General features: G+C 40.1%; 1 pseudogene; it reads left to right on the top strand.

Moving 5' to 3' along the window:
- The first annotated feature begins 1,773 nt into the window (after window positions 1–1,773).
- Window positions 1,774–21,276, top strand: part of LOC127452161 (uncharacterized) — a 272,954-nt pseudogene continuing 253,451 nt past the window's right edge.

Raw genomic sequence — 21,276 nt, 5'->3', positions numbered from 1 at the left:
CAGAATGCACAACATGTCAAACCTTGAGGCGTATGGGCTACAACAGCAGAAGACCACAACGGGGCCTCAGCTTTCTGTTCTTGGCTGGCAAGTGGAACCCGATGTGGTCTTCTGCTGTTTCCCATTCACCTCAAGGTTCAATGTGTTGTGCATTCTGCAGAACTGTAGCTGCTGAAATCCCAGGAGATCAGCAGCTACAAAATACTCAAACTAGCCCGTCTGGCACCAACAGTCATACCACGGTCAAAATCACTGAGATCACATTTTTCTCCATTCTGATGGTTGATGTGAACAATATCTTAAGGTCCTGACCCGTATTTGCATAATTTTATGCATCGCATTGCTGCCACACGATTGGCTAAATAGGTAATTGCATGAATAAGGTGAATCTAATAAAGTGGTCGTGAGTGTATCTCAACATTTATAAATCCTTCTTGGTTGTTTTTACCATATGTTTTATGTCAGCCTAGCTATACACTATCTAGACCTATGTGTGGTCTGGACTGGATAGGGAATAGTTTAATTTAAAGAACATTACACAAAGTTGTCCCCTGCCAAATCATTTACTCTTCTGTGTTAACTGAAATAGAAATAAAACTAAAATATATTGTTAGACTAAAATAAAAAACTAAAACTAACAAACACAGTTGTTAAAATAACTGAAACTAAGTAACCATTTGAAATTGAAAACAAAATGTCAAACAAAATTAAAAACCCAAAACTATAATAACCTTGCTCACAGCACAGTCAAAAACCCAACATTGGATTTTGTTTAGTCAAATACTGTGCTGCACTGTAGAACATCACAGTATTATTAAAAGCAGTGCTGAAACTCTGCTTGTGAGATATTGCTTAAATATAATGTAATTATTATTGATATATAATATCAATATTTCTTGACAAAGGTGCTGTAATATGAGCCACACAATGTAATGAAGAAAACTAGATTGTACCAATGTCATGCGCTTGCACTGTTGTTTATAAACAGGAGCAATAGTTTTATCACGTCACTCGCTTGCTGATATATATAATATATACATATATATTATATATATGTGTGTGTATGTATATATATATATATATATATGTGTATATATATATATATATATATATATATATATATATATATATAATATCTATGTATAACGCCATTTACATGTGAAATAATAAATGAAATAGCCTAAGTTCAGCAAATGTGTGACTCACACTAAAATCGACACATGCCCAGTAAGCTGTGGAATGCTGCGAGAGGGAGAGACTGAAGATTGTTATAACGCATCGTTTCCTGATCTGCATAATTGCGTAAGTGAATCGGACACCCTCTGTCATGTTTATACCCTAGGTCTCTGTCTATACTGAACCCATGGTAGGGGCCCCTCTGGTGGTCACAGTGTACCATGCAGAGTATCTAGAGCTGGCACTACTCAGACTTGTTTCCAGAGATACAGGGATCCCATGGTCATGTAAAAACTGGAAATGTTTAAATATTTTTCCTAAAATATTTCATCACCTATGTACAGTATTGCTCTTGCTCTCGGTTAGAGCGTGTGTTGAGTAGAATTTGCGAGTCATATTTTTTCCAGTTTGTGATTGAATCCTTCTTTAGAGTCAGTTATTTTCAATTAATTGGTCAAAATGCCTTACAAATCTGTCTGAATGATTTTCAGAAATCTGTTTCCAGAAATCACAAGTGATTGGAAAGTAATGGTAATTTATTGGTCAAAAAGAGTGGGATCTAACACAGTGTGGTGAGGTTCAAAACAAGAAAAACAATAGGGTAAGAAAAATAAACTTGATTTAAAATATATTTTCTGAAAATAGTTCTTATCTCACATGATTTTGCTTCTCAGTCATCTTGTTTGAAGGATGTTTAGATAATTGAACTAGAGAAAAAAGTGGAAAATATTTTTTTGTAGCGTACAGTTGACCAAGCTGAGACTAACACATATCACAGTGCACAATATTGTGTAGTATGAAGTTGCAAAAATTTGAAATGAGCTGTTTACCACCCAAACTGCAAATGCTGCCTACACCCCTGATTTAACGGCTGATTTAAGAAAGTGTCAATCTCTAGTATGGCATGAATTAAGAGTTCCCACCATGAGCACTAGATGGCACTGTGGCTCCACTGAAATGCAGATTCATATACGTACTGAAGATTTTGCAGGGATCTGTTTGAGCCCTTCAATATCATCATAACACTGGCTTATACTGCTATTTTCTTACTGCCCCTCGTTTTGGAGATCATCTTCCTTTGAAGAACAAAGCATTTGTGTAGATGTTACAGCACTGGCAGAGATAACCTCCACATAAACTTCAATAAAACTTTGCAGGTTCAGTGTTGGGCAAAATAAATGTTGTCATTAATGATCTGTGTATGTGTTTCAGGGGGCTTGTTAATATTTTATGAAAGTCATGTGATCTTTGAAGACATTTTGAGAAACTTTCATGGCTGTGTTCACAATGTGAAGTACTGGACAAGCATTAGTTTGGAGCAGTCAGTGTGATGAAATCTGTGATATATTGAGTGTGTCCTGTAACCAGTAGTCATGGAAACTTACCACATGTCAAACTCTCAGCTGAAGAGTCGCCAGACCTGTGTGTAAAGTTAAGGTGTGAACCGTAGACAGAGCTGCAGGTGATGCGCGCGTCATACAGGTAAGCTAGATTGTGATTGGCTGACATTAATAGCAGTTGTATATAAGTGTTCTCCGTTTCCCGCAAAGATCGATTCCTCATTTGTACTTTGTGTGCATGTGTGTGTGGGGTAAATTTTGTGTTGGAAATGTCCTGCACTTAAAGGATATGTATATATTCAGAATGGAACAGTATACTGATTACTACATACTGTACATTTAAATGTTGTCTACTATTTTTATAGTATGTGGCAGTATACAATGGTAAACATCTCAAACAGTAGAATGCTACATTTTAGTCATGAGAGCTTATTATGTTGCATGTTATTATTTTAGAAATAAAATGTTTTTTTATTTATTTATTTTTTATTGTATTATTCCAATTTTGTGCAAACATTTCTTTTTGGAGCCCTATACTGTATCTCTGTGATTTAACCACACAAGGCCTTTAATATGACCTACATACTGTAAAAATAAAATAATTATGCTGCCACCTTTCTAATGTTATTTTTTGACCTGTAGTTTTGCTCCAAAATCAAAGACAAATTGTCATTTTCGTAATAATTTATGTTTATCTTTCTTCAGAAAAATTGGAGCAATATCAAAGATTTCAGGCAGGAATGTTTTTGAAATTTGGTTGATTTGACATGGAATAACTTGGTATATTTATACTGTATATAGTTTGAATTCAGTTAAATTGGACCACTTGACACTAGGGGTGTAACGGTATGACATTTTCACATTATGATAACCGTCACAAAAATTACTATGGTATTACAGTATCATGGTATTGAGGTGCATTGATAATATTATTAGCAGTTTAATATTTGGTTATGAAATATGTCTGATAAACACACAGAGATATATTTCAGTTATAACCAATTCTTGAACATTATTTTGGATTTATCCGACAAGGTAAAAAAAAAAAAAAAAAACACAAACCGGTAAAACAATAAAAACAAAAAATGTTTGCAACATTTACAGTAGTCAGGTGATTAGAACCAAAAAAATATTATTTTTTTGATTTATGAAATTGAATTGTAATAATTTGTAATGATTATTGCCCAGGTTAACACTTCAGATATGCATTTGTATGCATTCAGTAATTTGTTGCATTTGTGATTTAGTTTAATTCTAAACAATACCTACTGAACGTATATTATTCATTTGCAGTTTATTTATTGGCATTTTGTCCAATACTTTTCTGCAACAGTTTTGCTGTCAGTTTCCTACATGCATATTGTCAATGTCAATTTCCTGCACACCAAAAGCCATGCACTTTGTAAACCCTATTTAGTACTATGTTTTACAAAAAAAAAAAAAAAAAAAAAAAAACATATTATTAGTAGTATCAAACACATAGTTGGCCTACTGTTGCGTGGCACTCAGGCAAATGAACAAACAGTTAGCACATGGTTGAATGAGTGCTTAAATCAGTTTGCTGCATTTGTGAATGTGACATAACAATAAAGCATAAACATAACTTTAGCCTACCTAGTCATTACAAATGATGTAAAATTACATTGAATCTGGTGTTGTTATGAAACTGAGGCTATAATTTACTATCCTGTATACCCGGGGTTGGCAGCCTTTTTGACATGGAGTACCATTTTTTATTTTCCTGGTCAATGGCTGTGCCGATTTTTCAAAATCACACAGAGGGATAATCACTAGCATGCAAGCAACTGTGAGAGAGGAGCAGTCCATTTTATTTATATGAAGTTTTCCAATCTACATCTTGATGTAATCCTTCCTCATGATCACGCAGCGTGTTTTCATCTGCTGAATGAGAGCCTAAACACTAATAAAGTGTGACGAGACCCACGTTGTACATGCAAGCCATTCGCGCATCACAAGCCGATCAACTATTTAGCCCTTTTCGGTGAATCACACCTGCAAAATCCTAAAACTTTATTTCCAGGTTTAATTAATATTTTGAATAGACTCCGATTTTTGAACCCCATGATGTGGGTTTATGTTTTCTCTTTTTATCTTTTAATGTAATTTTGAGTGTGACTATGGTTTAAGGACGGTGAACCTGTATGCTGTGGTAATAGTGGTGTTTTCCTTATTACATGACGTGTTGTTCTGAAAGCAAAAAAACAAACAAATGAAACACGGAATATAGGCTGTCATCTGCGCAGCCTGACTGAAGCAAAGCGGGCGTGTTTACTCGTGCGATTAACTGAAAGTGAAGCGCTGCCGGCTCGTGATGCGCGAATGGCTTGCTGCACGAGTCTGTTGGGTATACTGCAGTCTCGTCACATTTTTTCTTTTTGTTTAGCCTCCCATTCAGCTCATGAAAACACGCTGCGTGATCATGAGGAAGGATTATATCAAGATGTAGATTGGAATGCAGGTGCGGAATTTCATATGAATAAAATAGTCTACTCCTCTCTCGCCATTGCTGTTATCCCTCCAGCATTGGCACGCGTGCCATAGGTTGCCAACCCCTGCTTTATACTGTATTTCCTCTTACATTTCCACTTACAGTTGAAGTCAGAAATTTACATACACCTTGGCCAAATACATTTAAACTCAGTTTTTCACAGTTCCTGACATTCCCTGTCTCAAGGTCAGTTAGGATCACTACTTTGAGAATGATTTATTTCAGCTTTTATTTCTTTCATCACATTCCCAGTGGGTCAGAAGATTACATACACTTTGTTAGTATTTGGTAGCATTGCCTTTAAATTGTTTAACTTGGGTCAAACGTTTTGGGTAGCCTTCCACAAGCTTCTCACAATAAGTTGCTAGAATTTTGGTCCATTCTTCCAGACTGAACTGGTGTAACTGAGTCAGGTTTGTTGGATTTGTAGTAGCCAATAATGTAATAACTAATTACATTATGGGCTAAAAGTTATTATGTTATTGGGTCAGAAATTTTATTACATTATTGGTAAGTTATGTTGGGCCTCATGTATTCAGATAGAAGACAAAGGCAGGCCTAACACAGTCGTAAAAACCTAACTCAGGCCCCCACATTACAAGTCGTAAATTATACTTATAAAAATCGCACCAAAATCAAACAAAAGGGAGTCCAAAACAGACTACAAATCCCATGAAGCCTTGCTCACTAAAGGATCGAACTCTCAACTCCTATTGGATGAGGCACACAACAGAACGTCCCTCAAACATGACATCATCAGGAGTTCAAATAATTCTGAAATGCTTCCAGAATTTGCTTCCAGCGACTTAGTTCACCGAATATGGACATAGCTTTTTGCTGCTCTCCGGTGCAACCTCGTGGCACAAGGAAGTAATGTCCGACTTGAAACTGTGGCCATACAATCTCCATCTCGCTGGACGAGTTGAGATTACTCTGTTCAACCGAATACTCTAACGGATCCGAAGGAGACCGCCGAGCAATCCGCAACTTCATCTGTTTGCCTGCAGAAGTGAAGAGATTAAAGATTTCTCTTCCATCTTCAATCAAGTCGACATTTCTGAGTTCTCCGCCAGCCCGCCGAGAATCAACAGCCGTGCCTGCCAACAGAGTGAGGAAACTGCCTCCCGTCATCACCCGAGCCTCAAGGAACTGGGTCGGAATTAAAGGACGGATGAACACACATTCTGTCCTCATGCAATTCAAGTAAGAGGTTTATGTCTGGGCAGAGATAGAATATTATAGTGTGTTATTCTTGTGTTTCAAGGTTTTTGCTTGTACAGTTTACGGACCGCCATGTCCGCTCATTATTAATACTCAGGGTATTAATTATCACGAATTTGTTTTGCTGTATTGTGGTCCAACCAAATTGGACTGTTGTGCATTTTCGCCATCGTGGGTGAAACCGGCAAACTGAGTCATCCATTAAAGAGTCAAAGAACGTGGGACTTTAATGAGCCGTCCACCGCTGAGTGATAAACTAACAGCTGTCCACCACTGAGTGATAAAACTAACAGCTGCTTTCTCTCCCACGATCACGAAATCGGCTTTAGGGCCGTCACTTTATTCTCTCTCTCTCTCTCTCTCTCGTACTAACCACACACACACACACACACCTTATGTGTTATAGGATTATTTTTATTTCCATATCTAAACAAATCACTGTTTAGTTTGTAGTTGTAAGTCGGAAGTTTATTGACTGCATTGTATTAATTATTAATTGATATTACTGCATAAATAAACTTTGTTTATATTACAAAGAGAAGTGTTTTGGTTTGTTTTGCATACGCCTGTGTCATGCTGACGGGATGTCAGTGCTCGGATTCAAGCCTTCATTCATTGTTTTTTTTCCCGAAAATCGATATTCTTCGGATGTCGATTTTCCTAAGAAAACAATCTAATAATGAGACTGTTTTACTATCTGGTTATTAGTCCCTGACTACAGGGTGGTGCCCCGTCAATGTTAATCCTTATTAATATTCTATTGATTTTTGATAATTGATAATTATCTTTGATGATTGTTGAATTTGAATGATCAATAAGCTAGTGTTAATTTTAATTAATGTTTCATCGATGTTAACAATTAACGATTATCTTTGATAGTTGTTGATTTAAAGGATTAAAAAAGCTAACGTTGATTCTCATCAATGTTCTATTGATTTTAATAATTAATAATTATCTTTGATAATTATTCATTATTGCTAATAACCAAACTTGCTCCTAAACGTAGCACACTACATTTACTGGAGCCCCATATGAGGTTTTAATGAGTTAGATTCAATTAATTAATTTAAATATTAATTAATAACTACAGAAATAATTATTAATTATTTCTGATAGTAACACTGATCTAACCAACCAGTAAAGCCCTACAATGTAAACTTCTGACTTCAACTGTACATTCATCTTCCATGGGATTGTGCTCACGGAGATGGTGCTTAAGGTTTAAAGTGTTTCCCACCTGAGTCGATACTTTTTTGCGACAAAGTTTACAGACTGGGTAACCATCAACATTGGGTCTTTAACATACCTGTGGCGAGTGGGGGGCATGGCCAAGCGATGGGGAACGTCTGGGAGAGAATGATCGCAATCAGCTGGGAGAGGGATAAGGTGGAGCCGGAGTAAGGTGCAATTTAAAGATTTATTTTATTTCACCAAGTTTATATGATGCTGTGTAAACATCACTGATTCTGTCTTAATTAAACTGATTTGGGTTTTAGAAAAGTTCTGAAAAAATCTGTCTTTATATTCATGCAAGAAGATTTCAACGGTATGATAACCGTCCAGTTTAAAACCGAGGTATATTGTGAAACCTTAAAACCGTTGCATTGACATTTATCTTGAAAAAAGTGGTGGATTCAAGATGGCGCCGAGTATGGCTGCTGCGTTGCGAGCTCCGACACAACATAGCAATGGTTTGTTTGTTTTGTTTACAATTCTTATGTTTTTTGTCTTGGATGTTGTCTGCCTTATTGTCTACGACAGACAAACACTTTTGGACATTGGCTCAGCGATCTCACACCGTAAACCGGACTTCACATTCCTCAATGCCGACCCGCTGTTTACAAACACGCAAGCGGAGCCCTTTGTCTGGGCAGCACGGCCGCGGAAACGCAGGAGGAAAAGGGGAAACAGAGCCGGCGTTCTCATCAGAGTAAGACGCCGCGCAAATCGACCCCCGCTACCCACTATTCTACTGGCAAATGTTCAGTCTCTGGATAACAAGCTCTGCGAGCTGAAAGCGCGGATCTCTTTCCAACGAGAGACGAGGGACTGCTGCGTTATCTGCCTTACGGAAACTTGGATGTCTGCGGAGATTCCAGACTCAGCCATTGAACCCGCGGGGTTCTCCATGCACCGAGCGGACAGAGCGAAAGACCTCTCAGGTAAAACTAGAGGAGGTGGTGTATGTTTTATGATCAACAAATCCTGGTGTGATCAGAGGAACGTACATTCCATCAAGTCTTTCTGTTCTCCTGATCTGGAATTTCTTATGCTTCTGTGTCGACCATTCTGGCTACCGAGGGAATTCACAGCGGTCATTATCACTGCTGTGTACATTCCCCCACAAGCCGACACAGACCGGGCACTCAAGGAACTGTATGGGAGTATAAGTGAGCAGGAAACCGCGCACCCTGAGGCCGCGTTCATTGTGACCGGGGACTTTAATAAAGCCAGTTTAAAATCAGTCGCACCAAAATACCACCAGCACATTAGTTTCAACACATGAGGGGACCGGGTTTTGGACCATTGCTACTCTCCGTTCCGGGATGGCTACAAATCCCTCCCCCGCCCACCATTTGGCAAATCGGACCACTCTTCCATTCTGCTTCTGCCCGCTTACAGGCAGAAACTGAAACAGGAAGCACCCACCCTCAGAACGATCCAGTGCTGGTCGGACCAATCAGACTCCACGCTACAAGACTGTTTTGATCACACGGACTGGGAGATGTTCCGGTCCGCCTCTGATGACGACATCGAGCTTTACGCTGATAGCGTAATGTGTTTCATCAGAACGTGTGTAGAGGAAGTGATTCCGACCAGAACTGTGCGAATCTATCCGAATCAGAAGCCGTGGATCAACAGCGATGTTCGCGCGGCACTTAATGTGCGGACCTCCGCTTTTAATTCCGGGAACGCGGAGGAGCATAAACAAGCCAGTTATGCCCTCCGAAAAACTATCAAAACAGCAAAACGCCAGTACAGGAGTAAGATTGAAGGACAGTTTAACACCACCAACTCTAGAAGCATGTGGCAGGGAATTAACATCATCACGGACTTTAAAGGGAATAAAAACTCCGCCATGAACACCGCTGCCTCTCTACCGGATGAGCTAAATACTTTTTATGCTCGTTTCGAGGGAAATAACACCGCCCTCGCGGAGAGAGCTCTCACGGCCGAAGCTACAGAGGTTAGTTCACTCTCCGTCTCTGTAGCGGATGTAACCCGATCCTTCCGACGGGTGAATATCCGCAAAGCCGCGGGTCCAGACGGCATTCCGGGCCGCGTCATCAGAGCGTGCGCGAACCAGCTGGCTGGTGTTTTTACGGACATTTTCAACCTTTCCCTCTCTTTGTCTGTAGTCCCCACATGCTTTAAAACATCCACCATTGTGCCTGTTCCAAAACAATCGAACATAACTTGTTTAAATAACTGGCGTCCTGTTGCTCTGACCCCCATCATCAGCAAATGTTTTGAGAGACTAATCAGAGATTACATCTGCTCTGTATTACCACTCAATCTTGACCCGCTGCAGTTTGCTTACCGCAACAACCGCTCCACTGATGATGCCATTGCATCTACAATACACACTGCTCTCTCCCACCTGGAAAAAAAGAACACTTATGTGAGAATGCTGTTTGTAGACTACAGCTCAGCATTCAACACCATAGTGCCCTCCAAGCTAGATGAGAAACTCCGGGCTCTGGGCTTAAACAGCTCGCTGTGCAGCTGGATCCTGGACTTCCTGTCAAGCAGACGCCAGGTGGTTAGAATAGGCAGCAACATCTCCTCATCACTGACCCTCAACACTGGAGCCCCGCAGGGCTGTGTTCTCAGCCCACTACTGTATTCCCTGTACACACATGACTGTGTGGCAACACATAACTCCAATGCCATCATTAAGTTTGCTGATGACACGACGGTGGTAGGTCTGATCACTGACAATGATGAAACAGCCTACAGAGAGGAGGTGCACACTCTGACACACTGGTGTCAGGAGCACAACCTCTCCCTCAACGTCAGTAAGACAAAGGAGCTTGTGGTGGACTTCAGGAGAAAAGACAGAGAACACAGTCCAATCACCATCAATGGAGCACCAGTGGAGAGAGTCAGCAGCTTCAAGTTCCTGGGTGTCCACATCACTGAGGAACTCACATGGTCCGTCCACACTGAAGTCGTTGTGAAGAAGGCTCATCAGCGCCTTTTCTTCCTGAGACGGCTGAGGAAGTTTGGAATGAACCGCCACATCCTCACACGGTTCTACACCTGCACTGTGGAGAGCATCCTGACTGGCTGTATCTCCGCCTGGTACGGCAATAGCACTGCCCACAACCGCAAAGCACTGCAAAGGGTGGTGCGAACTGCCAAACACATCATCGGAGGTGAGCTTCCCTCCCTCCAGGAAATATATACAAGGCGGTGTGTGAAAAAAGCTCGGAGGATCATCAGAGACTCCAGCCACCCGAGCCATGGGCTGTTCTCACTGCTACCATCAGGTAGGCGGTATCGCAGCATCAGGACCCGCACCAGCCGACTCCATGATAGCTTCTTCCCCCAAGCAATCAGACTTCTGAACTCTTGATCTCCCACGATCAAAATACATCAGCCCTGCACTTTATTACTCTTTTATCTCACACCGGACTGTCATAAATTATATTACTGTCATTATATTATGTCTCTCTTAACAACTGACTATCAACCGACAGCCTGAATGTCAATACAGTACAATACTGTACATTCTATATATATACTTTTTTCATATATATTTTAATTTTTATTGAATAATGTGTATCTATATAGTATCTATATAGTAAAAAAAAAACAAAAAAAAACAAAAACAAAAACAGCATATTGTATACTGTACAGTGTATGTTATTATTTGTATATTGTTGAGTGTAATTGTGTATAACAGATGTTTAAATTGTGTTGTGTTAATTTGATGTTTTAAGTTGTGTAATTATGTATAACAGATGTTTAAATTGTGTTGTGTTAATTTGATGTTTTAAGTTGAGTGTAATTATGTATAACAGATGTTTAAATTGTGTTGTGTTAAAATGATGTTTTAAGTCGAGTTTAATTATGTATAACAGATGTTTAAATTGCGTTGTGTTAATTTGATGTTTATTGTAAATTGTTATATGTCTCATCACTGTCACAACTGCTATGTTGATCGGAACTGCACCCAAGAATTTCACACACCATTGCACTCGTGTATATGGCTGTGTGACAATAAAGTGATTTGATTTGATTTGATTTGATTTGAACTTACATAAGTTCACCCTACTGCAGAACTAGAAAGTGTATTATGTTTTTCTGAACAGAGCCAATGTGATCAGAGTTGGGTCTAACCATACAAATCAGATCAGACTCTGAGTGTGTGTTGTGTTTGCTGTGTTTGAGTTCAGAATCATGATGCACTTTATTGTCATGCCTTTTCTACCTCTTACTTTAGATTCTCTCATTGTGAAACTCTTTCTGTGGCCTTTTTGCAAATGGTCCTTTGAGCAAAATGTACTTATTTTAGAATTTAGAAACTTAATTTGAACTAGTATGTGAGTTCCTCTGAATGAGAGAGGTGGCTCGTATTGAAAGAAAACACACAAAAGAGGCTTGGAGCTCCACATACTTGAACATCGCCCAAATTTGCTTTCAACAAATCAGATTTGGTGTGATTTAAAATGCTTCGTTATGCAGGTTCCAGCCTCCAGGGATTATGGCAAAGAGAATGAGCTGGGTAAATCTCAGGAAACTTTGCCACAGTTTCAGAGCTTTGCCATCAATGGTCTTTCAGTGTGTGTTACAGACTATGTGTTTGTGTGTGTCTGAGCAACAAAATGGCCTTCGTTGACTAATCACAGCACAGAATCTGTTGCTCGAGTGGACTACTGCCAATTAGTGCATGGCACACAGTCACATGAGGGTGGTCAGTGTGTAAACGTGTGCCAGTGCCTTTGCAGTGTTTAATGCATGCAGTAGACTGCAGCTCATCATAGTCGCTCAAATCAAAGCTTATCTAGTTTTAGAAGGCAAATACTATAGTCTCAGATATTTGATTTTGTTTTTCATGCATTTGTTCTTTTTTTTTCCCCCTCTCATTTGTAATTTTTTTGTTTATTTGTTTTTTGCTTTGTGCAAACAACAGTAAAATTTCCTTAGTTGTGCATGTGATTAAAGTATTGTGTGTCTGGCTGCTCAGACAAGCTGACATTCTCTCTCTCAATTTGTGGTTGTGTGTGTGTGTGTGTGTGTGTTTTGAGGTGTGGTTAAAGTAAAACAGTAGATTAAAGCTCAGGTAGGGTCTTGTCCTTCATAATGTTAGTTAAGCCTTTGACATTTTACACATTTTGCTCTATCAACACTTTACACCATATACTTACAGTAATTTCCATCTCATTTCCTTTGACTTGTTTTATATTAAGCTAATAATATGTATATTATATTGACCCTAACCCCCAAACTTAACTCTTAATCAAACCCTTTGGCATTCTTACATTTTAATTAAGACATGATTAATCTTTTTATGAAGCTGTTGTCATTGTGGGGGCTGTTGGTAGGTCTCACAGAGACATCAAAACCTGACACACACCACACATACAGTACAAAATCTTGTTTTTATATCATGTTGGGGACTTTCCATTGACCTCTATTGTTTTATATCAAGCTCATTGTATTTTCTATACCCTAACAGTGCTAACCCATCAACCCCTAACTGAATCACTTGACATTCTTTGATACATACTTTTGACATACACTGATTAATAAATTGACTATTTTCTCAAACTTTTTCAGTTGGGAGGTGATTTCAGGTTTTGCTCATCATTGTGTTAATAATGGTAAGGTAATTTGGTCTCAAAGACAGCAAAGCATGACCCCTTAAAGTGATGTTTTGTCAAATTTAGCCTACTTTTGAGGACAATTTTGTATACAAAGAACAGCTAAATAAATAAACACACACCGTCAATTTTAATGGGTTGGTAGCATTTTTATGGATGTTTTTAGCAGGCAGTTCAAATGGGATCACACAGACACACACACACACACACACACACACACACACACAAATTGACCCAGATCTCACACAGTTAAGGCCCCAAACTTCAAATTAAATCAAAACAAATCAAATCAAATCACTTTAATGTCACACAGCCATGTACACAAGTGCAATGGTGTGTGAAATTCTTGGGTGCAGTTCCGATCAACATAGCAGTCGTGACAGTGATGAGACATATACCAATTTACAATAACATCAAATTAACACAACACAATTTAAACATCTGTTATACACATAATTACACTCAACAGTATACAAATAATAACATACACTGTACAGTATACAATACGCACTATATAGATACACATTATTCAATAAAAATAAAAAATAAAAATATATAAAAAAGTATATATATATATATATAGAATGTACAGTATTGTACTGTATTGACATTCAGGCTGTCGGTTGATAGTCAGTTGTTAAGAGAGAACATAATATAATAATAATAATATAATTTATGACAGTCCGGTGTGAGATATAAGAGTAAGGGTAATAAAGTGCAGTGCTGATGTATTTTGATCGTGGGAGATCAAGAGTTCAAAAGTCTGATTGCTTGGGGGAAGAAGCTATCATGGAGTCGGCTGGTGCAGGTCCTGATGCTGCGATACCGCCTACCTGATGGTAGCAGTGAGAACAGCCCATGGCTTGGGTGGCTGGAGTCTCTGATGATCCTCCGAGCTTTTTTCACACACCGCCTTGTATATATTTCCTGGAGGGAGGGAAGCTCACCTCCGATGATGTGTCTGGCAGTTCGCACCACCCTTTGCAGTGCTTTGCGGTTGTGGGCGGTGCTATTGCCGAAGCAGGCGGAGATACAGCCAGTCAGGATGCTCTCCACAGTGCAGGTGTAGAACTGTGTGAGGATGTGGCGGTTCATTCCAAACTTCCTCAGCCGTCTCAGGAAGAAGAGGCGCTGATGAGCCTTCTTCACAACGACTTCAGTGTGGATGGACCATGTGAGTTCCTCAGTGATGTGGACACCGAGGAACTTGAAGCTGCTGACTCTCTCCACTGGTGCTCCATTGATGGTGATGGGACTGTGTTCTCTGTCTTTTCTTCTGAAGTCCACCACAAGCTCCTTTGTCTTACTGACGTTGTGGGAGAGGTTGTGCTGTTGACACCAGTGTGTCAGAGTGTGTACCTCCTCTCTGTAGGCTGTTTCATCATTGTCAGTGATCAGACCTACCACCGTCGTGTCATCAGCAAACTTAATGATGGCATTGGAGCTATGTGTTGCCACACAGTCATGTGTGTACAAGGAATACAGTAGTGGGCTGAGAACACAGCCCTGCGGGGCTCCAGTGTTGAGGGTCAGTGATGAGGAAATGTTGCTGCCTATTCTAACCACCTGGCGTCTGCTTGACAGGAAGTCCAGGATCCAGCTGCACAGCGAGCTGTTTAAGCCCGGAGCCCGGAGTTTCTCATCTAGCTTGGAGGACACTATGGTGTTGAATGCTGAGCTGTAGTCTACAAACAGCATTCTCACATAAGTGTTCTTTTTTTCCAGGTGGGAGAGAGCAGTGTGTATTGTAGATGCAAAGGCATCATCAGTGGAGCGGTTGTTGCGGTAAGCAAACTGCAGCGGGTCAAGAGAGAGTGGCAATACAGAGCAGATGTAATCTCTGATTAGTCTCTCAAAACATTTGCTGATGATGGGGGTCACAGCAACAGGACGCCAGTCATTTAAACAAGTTATTTTTGATTGTTTTGGAACAGGCACAATGGTGGATGTTTTAAAGCATGTGGGGACTACAGACAAAGAGAGGGAAAGGTTGAAAATGTCTGTAAAAACATCAGCCAGCTGGTTCGCGCACGCTCTGATGACGCAGCCCGGAATGCCGTCTGGGCCAGCGGCTTTGCGGATATTCACCCGTCGGAAGGATCGTGTTACATCCGCTACAGAGACGGAGAGTGAACTAACCTCTGTAGCTTCAGCCGCGAGAGCTCTCTCCGCGAGGGCGGTGTTATTTCCCTTGAAACGAGCATAAAAAGTATTTAACTCATCCGGTAGAGAGGCAGCGGTGTTCATGGCGGAGTTTTTATTCCCTTTAAAGACCGTGATGATGTTAATTCCCTTCCACATGCTTCTAGAGTTGGTGGTGTTAAACTGTCCTTCAATCTTACTCCTGTACTGGCGTTTTGCGGTTCTGATAGTTTTTTGGAGGGCATAACTGGCTTGTTTATGCTCCTCCACGTTCCCGGAATTAAAAGCGGAGGTCCGCACATTAAGTGCCGCGTGAACATCGCTATTGATCCAAGGTTTCTGATTCGGATAGATTCGTACAGTTCTGGTCGGAACGACGTCCTCTACGCATGTTCTGATGAAACACATTACGCTATCAGCGTAAAGCTCGATGTCGTCATCAGAGGCGGACCGGAACATCTCCCAGTCCGTGTGATCTAAACAGTCTTGTAGCGTAGAGTCTGATTGGTCCGACCAGCACTGGATCGTTCTGAGGGTGGGTGCTTCCTGTTTCAATTTCTGCCTGTAAGCGGGCAGAAGCAGAATGGAAGAGTGGTCCGATTTGCCAAATGGTGGGCGGGGGAGGGATTTGTAGCCATCCCGGAACAGAGAGTAGCAATGGTCCAAAACCCGGTCCCCGCGTGTGTTGAAACTAATGTGCTGGTGATATTTTGGTGCGACTGATTTTAAACTGGCTTTATTAAAGTCCCCGGTCACAATGAACGCGGCCTCAGGGTGCGCAGTTTCCTGCTCACTTATACTCCCCTACAGTTCCTTGAGTGCCCGGTCTGTGTCGGCTTGTGGGGGGATGTACACAGCAGTGATAATGACCGCTGTGAATTCCCTCGGTAGCCAGAATGGTTGACACAGAAGCATAAGAAATTCCAGATCAGGAGAGCAGAAAGACTTGATAGAATGTACGTTCCTCTGATCACACCAGGATTTGTTGATCATAAAACATACACCACCACCTCTGCTTTTACCTGAGAGGTCTTTCGCTCTGTCCGCTCGGTGCACGGAGAACCCCGCGGGTTCAATGGCTGAGTCTGGAATCTCCGCAGACATCCAAGTTTCTGTTAGGCAGATAATGCAGCAGTCCCTTGTGTCTTGTTGGAAAGAGATCCGCGCTTTCAGCTCGCAGAGCTTGTTATCCAGAGACTGAACATTTGCCAGTAGAATAGTGGGTAGCGGGGGTTGATTTGCACAGCGTCTTACTCTGATGAGAACGCCGGCTCTGTTTCCCCTTTTCCTCCTGTGTTTCCGCGGCCGTGCTGCCCAGACAAAGGGCTCCGCTTGCCTGTTTGTAAACAGCGGGTCGGCATTGAGGAATGTGAAGTCCGGTTTACGGTGTGAGATTGCTGAACCAATGTCCAAAAGTGTTTGTCTGTCGTAGACAATAAGGCAGACAACATCCAAGACAGAAAAACATAAGAATTGTGAACAAAACATTACTATGTTGTGTCGGAGCTCGCAACGCAGCAGCCACACTCAGCGCCATCTTGAGTATTAATAAAAAAATTTATTTTAAAAAACTTAAAATATTATGCAAATTATAAAGAGGGATGTAACCTGCTCACCTCTCAGCTAAAGTCACCTGAAGCTCATTTGAACCTAATCAGAACAGACCTGCAATGCATTGTTGGGCTGCTTAATTTGCTTAAAATGGAGAACCATAATAGATCAAATCCAGATGAGAGACTGTTTCAAACCAATCCCTTAGCTAAAGTGCTAAAACATGATAGTGACTAGTACTGATACCAGTGAAATTTCACGGCTCTCGATACCAATTTCGATACCACAGCAAATATGTTTATATGATAATGTGCTATTGAAAACACCAGTGTAGTTAGTTTTTTAATTATTTAATCATTATTTTAATAATTATAGTTTTATAATAATTATTGTTTTCCAGAACTTTCCAGAACATGTTTTACAGTTTAATTTAATTTCATCATCAAAATGGTGTCTAATTCTTAAAACTTTTAACAAGTGAAAGTAGAACTTTTCAACATGTCATTGCATTTTTTTTTGCCAAACTTTTATTCAACAGCTGTCTTGCTTGTGATATATTGATTAATTATTATTATTATTATAATTATTATTATTACAATGATTATAAAGTTTGCTATACAGTTGTGATATATTTTTATTAAATTTCTTCAATTTCAGGCACCTAGATTGTATTTTGAATCGTGCTTTTATTATGGCGTGTGTTTTTTTGCTGGAAGCTACACTTTTCAGGATAAAAAGCTCATGGCTCAGTGACCATTGAAGACTGACCATTGAAGACATTGTGGAACGATATATGGTTTTTTTTTAATGGCCAGTGCTGATATCCAGAGAACAGGGTGGCCGATAGGCTGATACAATGCTGATATATCACACAATTTAATACAGTAAATAACATAAACATGAAATTGCTAAAAAATTAATCAACTCTTATTTAGCACTATATACAGTTGAAGTCAGAAGTTTAAATTTACTTAGGTTGAAGTCATTAAAACTCATTTTTTTAACCACTCCACAGATTTCATATTAGCAAACCATAGTTTTGGCAAGTCGTTTATGACAGCTACTTTGTGCATGACACTAGTAATTTTTACAACAATTGTTTACAGACAGATTGTTTCACTTTTAATTGACTATATCACAATTCCAGTGGGTCAGAAGTTTACATATACTAAGTTAACTGTGCCTTTAAGCAGCTTGGAAGATTCCAGAAAATGATGTCAAGCCTTTAGACAATTAGACAATTAGCTTCTGATAGGAGGTGTACTGAATTGGAGGTGTAACTGTGGATGTATTTTAAGGTCTACCTTCAAATTAATTTCCTCTTTGCTTGACATCATGGGAAAATCAAAAGAAATCAGCCAAGATCTCAGAAAAATAATTGTGGACCTCCACAAGTCTCGTTCATCCTTGGGAGCAATTTCAAAATGCCTGAAGGTACAACGTTCATCTGTACAAACAATAGTATGCAAGTATAAACACCATGGGACCATGTAGCCATCATACCGCTCAGGAAGGAGACACATTCTGTTTCCTTGAGATGAACGTTGTTTGGTGCGAAAAGTGTAAATCAATCCCAGAACAACAGCAAAGGACCTTGTGAAGATGCTGGAGGAAACAGGTAGACAAGTGTCTAGATCCACAGTAAAACGAGTACTATATCGACATAACCTGAAAGGCTGCTCAGCGAGGAAGAAGCCACTGCTCCAAAACTGCCATAAAAATGCCAGACTACAGTTTGCAAGTGCACATGGGTACAAAGATCTCACTTTTTGGAGAAATGTCCTCTGGTCTGGTGAAACAAAAATTTAACTGTTTGGCCATAATGACCATCATTATGTTTGGATGAAAAAGGGTGGGGCTTGCAAGCTGAATAACACCATCCCAACCATGAAGCATGGGCAGCATCATGTTGTAGGGGTGTTTTGCTGCAGGAGGGACGGGTGCACTTCACAATAGATGGCATCATGAGGAAGGATAATTATGTGGATATATTGAAGCAACATCTCAAGACATCAGCCACAAAGTTAAAGCTTGGTCGCAAATGGGTCTTCCAAATGGACAATGACCCCAAGCATACCTCCAAAGTTGTGGCAAAATGGCTTAAGGACAACAAAGTCAAGGTATTGGAGTGGCCATCACAAAGCCTTGACCTCAATCCGATAGAAAATTTTGGGCAGAACTGAAAAAGAATGTGCGGGCAAGGAGGCCTTCAAACCTGACTCAGTTACACCAGTTCTGTCTGGAGGAATGGGCCAAAATTCTAGCAACTTATTGTGAGAAGCATGTGGAAGGCTACCCAAAATATTTGACCCAATTTACACAATTTAAAGGCAATGCTACCAAATACTAACAAAGTGTATGTAAACTTCTGACCCACTGGGAATGTGATGAAAGAAATAATAGCCGAAATAAATAATTCTCTCTACTATTATTCTGACATTTCACATTCTTAAAATAAAGTAGTGATCCTAACTGACCTAAGACTGGGAATGTTTTCTACGATTAAATTTCAGGCATTGTGAAAAACTGAGTTTAAATGTATTTGGCTAAAGTGTATGTAAACTTCTGACTTCAACTTTATAATAATAATAATTCCTTACATTTTATATAGTGCTTTTCTAGGCACTCAAATTGCTTTACATAGTATAGGGGGAATCTCCTCAACCACCACCAGTGTGCAGCATACACCTGGATGATGCGACGGCAGCCATAGTGCGCCAGAACGCCCACCATACACTAGCTAATGGTGGAGAGGAGAGTAGAGTGATGTCACTAATTTAGGGATGGGGATTATTAGGAGGCCATTATAGATAAGGGCCAATGGGAGGAATATGGCCAGGACACCGGCGTTATACCCCTTCTCTTTACGAGATGTGCCCTGGGATTTTTAATGACCAGTGAGAGTCAGGACCTCGGTTTAACATCTCATCTGAAAGACGGTGCTTTTTTACAGTACACACCATGGATGGCATGTCCATGTTAGCAATTGCATTTTCTCAAAAAATACAGAATCAAACCAATTGTACATACAGTGCATAGTGAATAAGACATTTACTCATAGCACACGTGAAGCGTTTTTACTTTGAAGTTGCACTCATGCGCTTGTGCATATCCAGCATGAGCAGCAATCTCCTGACAGTTTAAATGTCCTGTATCGCCTGCTTGGATTGTCACGGACTGACCATCATGATTTGTGAATCAGGGGAGCTTTTGATCCTGATCTCAAGTTTTTGATTCTGGCTGATGGAATATGCGCTTCAGAGGAAGATATTAGATGTGCGCTCGACGGGAAGAAAATGCTGGATTTTCGTGAGGTTCGTGAATTACATCTTTTTAAACGAGATATCTGCGTATTTGCAGATGGTATATAATTGAAGTTTTATTGATGTTTGCCTTTTATCATTAGAAAAGTTACAGGGAACTGTTGAGGAGAGACCGTAAGAATACATGCTTCAGAGGAAGATTTATGAGCGTTCCACAGGATGCTGGATCTGCTGAAGTTGTGTGAGACTGGTTTATTACATCTGTTTAAATGAGATATGTGCATATTTGCATACGGTATTTGATATTAGTTTTATTGATATTTGCCTTGTTATCATTAGACAAGACAATTAAAAGTTACAGGGAACTGTTTCAGATTAACAATTTTATTGGTTGCTCCTCAAGCATGACACATAACAACACAAAACATTCATGTACAGAGTCAACCATTATCCCCATTATTTCCCTTCCCCCCGCCCATCCCCACCCCAACCCCCAACAAACATCCCTGTGACCAAATTCCGAGTACACACGCAGGAAAAAAATTAAATAAATCAAATTAAAAATAAAATAATTATATATATATATATATATATATATATATATATATATATATATATATATATATAATAAAATAAAATAAACACACATTTAAAACTATAAGTCCTCCCCGAGAGCCCTCCAAAACTGCCAAATAGCTGCCCCACTTTTTAATCAAACAACTCCCGGTTGCCTAGCCTTCTATACGACACCTCCTCAAATGCTGCCACCCTGCCCATCTCTGTGCACCACTCCTGAAATGAGGGCACTCCAGCCGACTTCCATCCCCTAAGGATGACCTGTGTGCCGATCATAACACTGGCTAGGACCCAAATTTTATTGTACTTATCCCCTATATTAATGACCGCCCCATTGCTCGAAAACCTTTTTATTAGAGGGTCAAAATTAACTAACTAAATCACACAAATTTGCTGGGAATAAAATACCCAAATACTTAATGCCCTGTTTTGGCCACTGGAAGGCGCCTGGCTGAAAAGCAGTTACCGGGCAAGTACACTGTCAGAGCCAAAGCTTCGGATTTAGACCAGTTAACTCTGTATCCTGAGAATTTAGAAAAGGAATTAATAATTCTGCATAGGCAAGGCATAGATCTAGTAGGGTCGGAGATGAATAATAAAATACCATCTGCATAAAGCAAAAGCTTATGCACCACACCTCCCGCCACCACCCCTGGAAAATCATCCTC

This window comes from Myxocyprinus asiaticus, chromosome 14, assembly GCF_019703515.2.
Source record: "Myxocyprinus asiaticus isolate MX2 ecotype Aquarium Trade chromosome 14, UBuf_Myxa_2, whole genome shotgun sequence".
NCBI lineage: Eukaryota > Metazoa > Chordata > Actinopteri > Cypriniformes > Catostomidae > Myxocyprinus > Myxocyprinus asiaticus.
Note: the sequence above shows the minus strand (reverse complement) of the source record. Positions and strands in the feature narration are given on the sequence as shown.